The sequence below is a fragment of the Myodes glareolus genome, chromosome 5, assembly GCF_982192425.1.
Source record: "Myodes glareolus chromosome 5, mMyoGla1.1, whole genome shotgun sequence".
In the NCBI taxonomy this organism is placed as follows: Eukaryota; Metazoa; Chordata; class Mammalia; order Rodentia; family Cricetidae; genus Myodes; species Myodes glareolus.
In genome coordinates, this window is record NC_142030.1 from 30,648,191 (window position 1) to 30,656,379 (window position 8,189).

Here is an 8,189-nt window from a genome sequence, read left to right on the forward strand (position 1 = left end):
CTGAGGAAATTGAAGACTAGATAGTTATAGTTTTGTTTTCCTTGTTTACCAGATGCAGAAAGAAAGTTATGATATAAAGTAAATTAAGTACAAGACTTTAGGCTCACCAAGATAGGATAGCTAATGGAGTATTTTCTCTAAATATGTCAAATGCAATGGACTATGTTGGGAGCCACCTGGAGGCACAGGTGGTCCTGCAGTTTGGAGGTAGCCATGTGGGGCTGAGCAACCCTGCCTGCACCCTTGCCTGCACATGCTCAGACCAGCAGAATGGCATTAACCAATCAGGACAGCGTTCAAGCCGCTCCACCGTTTAAAAGCAGATGCCTCGGGACCCTACTTCCTCTCTCTCTAAGCTTTCTCTCGTCCCTGCTCTATCGTCCCTTCCCCCAATTTTCCTCAAGGGAATGCTCCAAATAAAGATGTGACCAGAGAAGGAATTCTCGTTTTTGGTGGGGTTCATTCCTGCTGGACAGGATGGCGCCCCGCAACTGGTGCTCGAAACCCCGGGACGCTGAGGGACCCTGACAACTACGCCGGGGGACCCTGAGAAAGCCCGGGAGAAAAAGCCAAGATCAGACACCAGCACAGAGAGCCTTGAATTTCAGAACTCTGAGAACATGGAGCGGTGAGTGACGTCTGTGAATCCCCAGAAAGGGGAGGAAAAGAAATGTAAAAAGGAATTTCAAAGGATAGGCCTAAATAGAAAAGAAAATACAAAAAAAAAAATCAAAGTTAAGGTATCTGAAAGAAGGTACAGAAAGCAACGGGGAAGAAAAATCCCTTAAGTTCAGTGCAGGAGGGATGTAAACAGCAGCAAAAAAGGCGAGGTAACTAAGGCGGGACTTTGAGGACGATGGGGTACGGGAGACCGCGGCTTCCGCTCCCTCTCCGTCCACCTGCGTACTCGCTGTTAGAGACTGGAGGCAACAGTCTCGTAGGGAGGCGGGCTTGATCGAGTTCAAAGACTGCCTTTCCTATTCTTAAAGAGCCACAGAGCTTTTGGAGGTGATTTTCGCCTAATGTTGTTAAGAGAGCTCAGTCTCTGGCTCTCACGTACAAAAAACTTTAATTTTTGACTGAGAAAGACAAGCTGCTTGATCGTGCTGAGAGTGCTGGCGGCAGCCGGCCCGCCTTTGAGCGGTAATGCCTGATTAAAAACACGGAAGTGGGCCAGGCACGGTGGTGCACACCTGTAATCCCAGCTACTCAGGAGGGAGACGCAAAATTGCACTCTCCAGTGCTAGCTCGTTCGGGAGGCGTGGCCATGCTAACCAGTTGCTGGCGGGAAATTTGCTGGAGTCCGCAGAGGCCTGCGAATAGCCAGGTCGCGGGCAGGCTAAAGTCCGTGTGACATCAGAGGCTATATGTCCCGGCCTTCTGGCGGGGCTATGGTTTTTGGAGGACTTTTTCAGCACCTGAGCGGACTCGCCTGACTGAGGCGGAAGCTGCATGGTGAGCAGCGGCGCCATAGAAGGCAGAGAGGAGCTGAATCGGCTCTGCGGAAAAACTGTGTTTCCATAGCATCATGGGCGGGCGGAGATGAGTTCCCAGAGAACGGGGCTCCGCGCGCGGGCAGACCGGGCCCTCCACGGGTGGGCGGATGCCCCCCCTCGCCGGAGCTTGAAAAAGACTCACAGCCGGCGGTGCGAGTTCATTGCCTGAGGTGAAACGGCGAGCCCGCGCACGGCCCGGGGCGGGGCCATGCGGAGCGCGCCATAAGGGGCTTCAGAGGCGGAGCTGTGGCAGCTGCCGCTGTCCGCTGCTGCCGCCGCCCTCAGCCAAGGTCGCTAAGAATTCAGTCAGATAAAAACATTTGTCGCCAAGAATTCAGTCAGATAAAAACATTTATCCCCCAAACATCGCCCCTTTGTCAGCAGGAAGTAGTAAGATGATCGATGCTACGCCCATTCTCCCTTAAAGAACTGGTCGTGATTATCATAATAAAGGCATGTTTACCTGGTTACCGTATCCTAGGTAACAAAGAAAGGCGGACCTTTTGCCTGAGGCACCTGGTGAGATAAACAATGCTACCTAGAGGTTTTTCCATCTGAATAGGGGAGCTGGAGAGATGGCTCAGAGGTTAAGAGCACTGACTGCTCTTCCAAAGGTCCTGAGTTCAATTCCCAGTGACAACTGCTTTGGTTTTTAAACAATAGAGGGGGACTACACTACCAGTGACAGCTTCCCCCAGAGAAAGGATTTCTCTTGCATTCTTTACACTTAATTTTTAATTCAAAATTTTGCTGGTACAGGCAAACAAGATTTGCTTTTTGAAACAGAGACCTGCAGATCTCTAAGTTCAAAACCAGCCTACTTCCAGTACTGATTGTGCTGAATTTTTACACTGAGAGTTTTTAATACTCTTAAATGTTTATTTGGGAGGAGAGTTTTGTTTATGTTTTTCTAGGAATGCTGACATACATCTGGATGCCAGCGAGACCGACCAGAGAGATAAAGAAGACGACCCAGTGGATGCTGAGTGTCCTGCTGTGGAAGATTCGTGCGGAGACAGCAGAGATGACCTTCTGGGCGGTGCCAAGAGCAGCTGTTTCACACCATCGACTTGAGCAACACCCTGTGCAACCTCTTATCTCTTACTCTACTTTGCCTTTTCCTTCCTTAGGAATGGGTGGGAGCAGAGATATCCTTGGCATGCTGCGTCTAGGTGGGGACCAGATTGGAAAATAGTTTTGCCTTATTGCTCTTAAAGACAATAATTAGGGGGAGATGTTGGGAGCCACCTGGAGGCACAGGTGGTCCTGCAGTTTGGAGGTAGCCATGTGGGGCTGAGCAACCCTGCCTGCACCCTTGCCTGCACATGCTCAGACCAGCAGAATGGCATTAACCAATCAGGACAGCGTTCAAGCCGCTCCACCGTTTAAAAGCAGATGCCTCGGGACCCTACTTCCTCTCTCTCTAAGCTTTCTCTCGTCCCTGCTCTATCGTCCCTTCCCCCAATTTTCCTCAAGGGAATGCTCCAAATAAAGATGTGACCAGAGAAGGAATTCTCGTTTTTGGTGGGGTTCATTCCTGCTGGACAGGATGGCGCCCCGCAGGACTAGATATTGTTGATGTACTTATTGCCTGTATATATTGTATATAGTTATTGTACTTAATGTATCTCATTTTATTATATTAGTTATGGCCTTTTTTATTTTAGACAAAAGGGGAAATGTAAATGATATTTCTTTTGTATTTTAATAAATAAAGCTTTCCTGAAGTTCAGAGAGTAAAACAGCTGCACCGATCAGTCTTACAGACCATGCAGTGGTGGCACACACCTTTAATCCCAGTAGCCACACTAGTTTGCCAAAACAACAACAACAACAACAACAAAAAAAACAGGCTGTAGTGGTGCACGCCTTTAATCCCAACACTAGAGAGGAATATAAGACAGGAGGAGACAGCTCTCACGCACAGTCTCATTTTGAGATTCCTGGAGGCAGGATCGCCATTTCAGACTGAGGTAGAGGTAAGAGCCAGTGTCTGACTGTTTTGCTTTTCTGACCTTCAGGTTGAACCCCGATATTTGTCTCTGGGTTTTAATTAATTTTGCTACAGGGTCAGCTGTTTCTGTGGGTTTCATCATCATGGCCGTGTCCCCTGTGCTTGTAATATTGCTCCTCCCTCTCTATGGCTGTACTCCAGAAGTTCAGCCCAGTGCTTAGCTGTGAATCTCTGCATCTTCTTCCATCAGATTCTATCTACTTTTGTTTTAAGGTTCTGGTTAAAGGAATGAAGGCAAGAGGAAATAAGAAAGGGTGTGTGTGGTGGTGGTAGAGGGGTAGGGGAATCAAACCTTAAGTCTTGCACATTAGGTTTCTCAAAGCTAAATGTCTAAATCCACTTACTATGTACCATAGCAACATTACCGAAAGAAGGTCATGTCTCAAAGCTTCCCTTCACACAAATCTATGGCCTTTATGTGTTATGAATGTTTCCTTCTGTTTTTATTTTCACTTTTTGTTTGTTTGAGACAGGGTATCACTGCAATCCAGGCTGGCGTCTACCTCACTATATAGTCGAGGTTGCCCTCAAACTCATAGTAATCTTGCCTTAGTCATGCTGGGATTACAGATAAGAGTCACGATGCCTACCCAACACAAATGTTTTATATGCTCCTGATTATTAAAATAACCCCTGTGCTTCAGAAAATTGGGAATAAGCTATCCAAATGTTCCCCAGCCCTCCAATTAGATTTAATAAGTCACTAATCCTATCTTCAGAGCTATTAGTGATAAACAATTACTTTGTGCTAACAGGATGTGGTAATGTAGATACGTAATCCTGGCATTCAGAAAGCTGAGGCAGGAAGATCATAAGTTTGAAGTTACCCTGGAATGGCAAGTTCCAGGTCAGGCTATATAGCAAAATGTTGTACTTTTTAAAAAAAAATCACCTACTGATAAATTTATACGTATATGTTCTCAAATTTTAAAACTTCTCAAGCTTAGAATCCCATTGAAACTAGCTTGCTAGGTCTTCTTACTAGCGAAGATCAAGGAACAAGGATCAAATTTATCACCAGAACAGCACAAACACCAAGCCAGCAATATATGAAATAATGGTTTTAAGATGCAGTGAATACTCGAGACATGGCCAATAATAAAAGTGCTTACCACACAACCAGCGGTGTCTGACCCACATGAAAGGTGTATGCATGCTCCTGAGGGGAGAGGAGAGACAGAAACAGACGTAGCCCTGGAAGCTCACTGGCCAGCTACCCTGGCAGATGTAGCATCCACTCACCTGTGTGTGAGTGAGTGTGCATATGCATTCACATACAACCAAATAAAAGGTAAATAAATGTAAAAGAACTTGTCGAATAATATTATACTTGATTAGAGACTGAAAATTTTCCTTTGAACCGGAATAAAATAGAGGTGTCTACCCTTATCAGAAACATTCAGTATTGCACTACAAATACTAGCCAATACAATTAGACAAGAAAAACTAATAAAAAGCCATCCAGACCGACGGAGAAGTAAAAATCTAGTCCTTATTATCTGTAGCATAATCTTTATGTAAATAGTCTGAAGCAATATTAAAACTGTACAATAAAGGAGTTGTCAGATAACAAGATCAGTATATCAAAATCAGCTACTCTTCCACATACTAGTATTTTACCTGAATTTTCAGATGAAGAATTCCAAATTGAAAACCAAACTTTTAAGAACAGAATTTAAAACTTCAAAATATACGACAGGCTTGAAGACAAATCTGACAGAAATGGAAAAGCTGCACCCTGAAAACTACAAAATAATTCTGAAGTTAAAGAATACATAAATAAATGAGAAGACACACTCTGTTCCTGTTTTAAAACCTCTGTGTTAACATGCCAATTTTCTGTCAGTTGTTTACTGTTGGAATCCCGACACTTGAAAGGTAGAAACAGAAAGATCAGAAATTCACTGTCATCTTTGGTTACATACTGAGTTTGAACCTAGTCTGAAAAAAAAAGATTAAGACAATTTTAATAAATATGTTAATAAAATGTGGGAGTTACAAACTGAGAGAAAGGTAGAACCATGCATCTGAAAGCAGTAATTAAAATTTGTCTTTTGGGTCAGGCATGGTGATTTATGCACACCTTTAATCCCAGCACTCACAAGGCAGTGAAAGGCAGATAGATCTCTGTGAGTTTGAGACCAGCCTGGTCTATACAGGACATTCCAGACCAGCCAGGGCTACATAGTGAGACCTTATCAAAACAAACAAACCAGAAACAAATGTATTTCCCAAGATGGTTCAGAAGATAGACATTTGCTGTGCAAATCTAGGGACCAGAGGTTGATTCCACCTCATTAAACCTTACAGAACTTATATAACGGTGGAACCAATTCAACAAAGTTATCCTCTGACTTCTGTACACACACGCACACACACATACATACACAATCATTTAACATTTTAAAAAGAAAACAAACTCTAAACCAAAACTTTGCCTTTGGAGGCTACAGAGAAAGATCAGAGGGTATGAATGCTCCCTGTGCAAGCAGGATGGGACATGTGCGTCTCCAGCAGCCACAAAGATGGCATGGCCTTGCCAGGATAGCTGAATCTGGGCTCTAGGGTCTCACAAAATGGAGGGGGTAGAGAAAGACACGGGAAGCCTTTCTCTGGCCTCTCTGTTCTTGTGCTCATGCAAATGCACCCACACACATGGGTGTTCATGCACCAAACACACCCCATGAGAAACTGTCTTTTTGTTCTCACTTGCTCTTAGTTCAACCCATTTGTTCCTACACGTCTGAATTTTTCCATTCCTCATAACTCAGAGGAAAAAAATACTAATTTTCTAATATTAGTTCTCCCAAAGTAGTTGAAGAAAGCAAAGGGTTCTGTAATTACAAATAATTTCTTTGTTTTAGACCAGGTCTCACTATGTAGCCCAGGTTGACCTCAAACTCAAGGTCCTCTTGTCTCAGCCTCCCAACTTCTAGGATTAAATAATAGTCTACTCTGGATAAATATTTTAATGTAATAGATTAGCTTTTAAAAAAGATTTATTTATTTTATTATATGAGTGCTCTATTTGCACGTATGGCTTTATGGGAAGAGGGCATCAGATCCCACTATAGATGGTTGTGAGGTACCATATGTTGCAGGGAATTGAATTCAGGACCTCTAGAAGAGCAGACAGTGCTCTTAACCACTGAGTGAACTCTCCAGCCCCTAGATTAGCTTTTCAATAGCAACTACATTATCATATTGCTTAACATCTATCTAAATACAATACTTATACACCCAACTTGGTCCAATTATTATACAATATGCCGTATTTTATATAAGTGGAAATTAACATTTTAAAATAAAGCTCTTAAAAGTTTTTCCAGTTACACTTGCCAGTTTTAAGTAGGTGAAGCAATTTGACACAAGATACAGAATTATAAACCATGCTTAGTTTTTGCACACCTATAATCTTAGCACCTGGGAGGCTGAGGGTGAGTCCTGAGATCAAGACCAGCCTGGCAAGCCGGGTGGTGGTGCACAACTTTAACCCCAGCACTCGGGAGGCAGAGGCAGGTGGATCTCTGTGAGTTTGAGTCCAGCCTGGTCTACAAGAGCTAGTTCCAGGACAGATAGCGCTGTTACACAGAGAAACCCTGTTTCAAAAAAGCCAAAAAAAGAAAAAAAAAAAGAAAGAAAGCTTGGCCTAGTGAAGCCGTGCCCCTCTGTCCTATCCCCCCCTCTAAAAAACAAACCAAAAAGAGCAGAATTGTATTGCTAGTAAGCGTTTCATATCTGCTTGGAAACAACTTTAGGATTAATGACATAGGCATATTTCACAGTTTTTCTCATGCCATATAGAGGCCTGTTGTACCGTTTTCTCCAGTGTTTCTTCTGGATTTCTAAGTCCCAGCCTTTCTCTGCTGTTACTGGAATGCCATGACTTTCTTTACAACTGGCTCGTATTAATCTCATTTTGTTTACTAGTTTATAGTTGTATATTATTTATATTTTAATAAAGCTTAACTGAAGATCAGAGAGCAAAGTAGCCATACTAGTCAGTCACACAGGCCAGGGAGTGTTGGCACACACTTGGGAGACAGAGGCAGGAGAATCTCTGTTAGTTCAAGGTCACCCTGGGCTACACAAGATTGAATCTGTCTAAAAAAGAAACAGCTCACACAAAGTGATCAAAGTGATCCCAGCACTTGGGATCCCACACCTTTAATCCCAGCACTAGGGAGGTGGAGACAGGAGTGATATGGCTGGGCAGAGAGAGGAATATAAGGCTGAAGAGACAGGAGCTCAGCAGAATGTAGAATGCAGAGTCTTCAGGATTTGTAGAGACAGGATCTCACCCATTTTCAGTCTGAGGTAGAGGTAAGAGTCAGTGGCTGGTTGCTTTCCTTTTCTAATCTTAAGGTTGAACCCCAATACCTACATTTGGAGCCCAAGATATGGGATACAAATTAACAAAAAAGCCATTTGTCTGTGACTTTACAGCCACTGGCATAAATAAGCTAGTGCTACATGCGGCCAGAGTCGCTGCTCTACTGGCTAGGTTTTGGTTTTTGTTTTCTCTCCTGGCATGCTCTCCCTGAACTCCTTTTTGGGCTGCTCCCAAACTAGGTAGCTGCTTTGAAAACCAGCTAGGCTTTTACTGTTCTACACAGCAGCAATCAGCCTCACATGCTCATCAACATCAGCAGTAGATTTGGGAAGACAATTGGGAATTC

At 43.7% G+C, this 8,189-nt stretch overlaps 1 pseudogene; it reads left to right on the plus strand.

Annotated features, from left to right (window-relative positions):
- The first annotated feature begins 1,495 nt into the window (after positions 1 to 1,495).
- Positions 1,496 to 1,673, plus strand: LOC148122051 (Nuclear RNase P; annotated as a pseudogene).
- Positions 1,674 to 8,189: the final 6,516 nt, after the last annotated feature.